The sequence below is a fragment of the Melanaphis sacchari genome, unplaced genomic scaffold (genome assembly GCF_002803265.2).
Source record: "Melanaphis sacchari strain LSU unplaced genomic scaffold, SCAv2.0 Contig105_pilon_pilon, whole genome shotgun sequence".
Taxonomy (NCBI): domain Eukaryota; kingdom Metazoa; phylum Arthropoda; class Insecta; order Hemiptera; family Aphididae; genus Melanaphis; species Melanaphis sacchari.
Window position 1 is genome coordinate 681,986 of NW_020270395.1, and position 2,149 is coordinate 684,134.

Sequence of the window (2,149 nt, forward strand, 5' to 3'; positions counted from 1 at the left end):
AAATTCAATACGTATAATGTATATATATATACGTAGGTACGTAGTATTATATATTATATTTAATTGAAGATATAGTAAATTTTATTAGTATAAATTCAATATATTATTTAATTTTGCTTTGAACTTTCATATATAATTGAACCATAATTTGGTTATGAAATTTTTTTTTAAAAACTATGCACATACATAATTATAACTATAACAATAGGCATACTTGAAGTTTGATGGCTAAAATTCGAATTAAAATTCTATTATCTATATCTAAATGCGCAAATGTTAAGTGGTATAATGGCTATGACACTGTATTATGACTTGCATATTTGTAAAAGTTTTCCACATACATAATCCGATTAATGTCAATTCATCATTAGGAATTTTTAGTTTTTATAGCAGTTCATCTATATCTATATTACATATTACAGTTATTGGATATTTAGTGACTTGTACGTCATAGAAAATATATATTCCGGATGTGTCATCTACTATAGTGATGCATAAACCTGAGATCGCGTATTGATATTTAATATAGGTTTCATCATATTTTATAAAGTGTAACTTTAGACAAAAGTGACATCAGTGTTACACAAAGGATTCGTATTTCTTTAAGAGAATATATAATATACTTATAAGTAATTATATTACATAAATAAATAAATTTCATTCTCTGAGCTGGTGATTGTACTTTGAAGTTTATCAACGAAACAGTAAAATTCATATTTTTCTTAAACATAAACGTTCAGTTAATAAAGTCGACAGTTTATAATAGAAATAAAAATAATAACATAAATTTAACTTCCAAACGGAATATTTTTGATAAGTGTTTCTTTATCATTCGGTTCTAACATGTAGCATGTATTGAATTATTTAAGTACAAGGTATGTGATAGATATAATAATAGGTATATTAAGTACATATTACATTTCGTATTGTTAATGAATCAAGGGACAGGATATGTTTCTTTTAATAATACATTAGTCAATAGTCTTATCGATAACATTTTGAGGGGACTAAGTAATCATCACACAATAATTTTAACAATAAAATGTTTACTGTAATTAGATCAATGGTCTTACTAAATTAATACAAAATTTAAGTAGATATACTTATCTATATATTTAAAAAAATTGTTTAAATACAGTTTTATAATGTGTATTATTTAAGCTTCAGCATGACGTTAATACATTTGAACTATCGTGAATGGAAATCTATTAGAGTTTAGGTAAGATATCGACATAAACAAAAACAATTTTATTATTATATAATCCACAAATATAGTTTATTATTATAGGATATAAAGAATAATTTTTATGATACGTCGAATTATGTATCAGTATTAATTAATAATAAACTATTCACACGTACGTCATATCAATAATTCGTTTAATTATTGATTATTGTGTCAAGTTATTTAAGATTATCTAAATAGCATATAATTTAGTTAAATAACAGTTTCAATATTACTTAGTGTTATATATCTGCGATGAAAATAACATAACTAAGTATAAATAAAATATTAGTATAACATTTTGAAAGTATTGTTCATATTCAATAATGTACCTATCTGAAGATTATAATGTGTTTCATAGGTAATATGGCTCAAAGATATTTAATAGCATAGATTGTGTCAATATTTTAAATTATTTGAAAACTATAGTTGAACTATGCAATGAAATGAAAATAAAGACAGTGCGTGTACACTGAAAACCGGCAGTCAAGGTTACCAATAGATCATTTCCATTTCATTACCCTTTTCCTTTTATAGAGGAAGTTTATTATGAGTAATCGTGATTATTATAACGTTTGAATAAGCTTTAAGCAGTAGTAAGAATTAATAACACCTGTTGTAATTGACACTGATGCAGTAAGAATCAAAAAAGTTCAGAAACTGTAATAACAATATTAGTAAATTCTTTTTAATGTAGTAAATGGAAATAGAACGCAAATAATAATTAATAAAAATATCATTATTATACGCAATTTATATAATATGTACACTTGCGAGAATGGCTATGTCTTGTTTGGAGACTATAGGTCCGAAGCCTCATTTTAAGAGAATATAACAATAAATATAATATAAAAAATTCACCAACGATTTTGATATTTTTGATTTTTGTTTGTGATATTGGTAAATACATAGCAGCCAGTAATA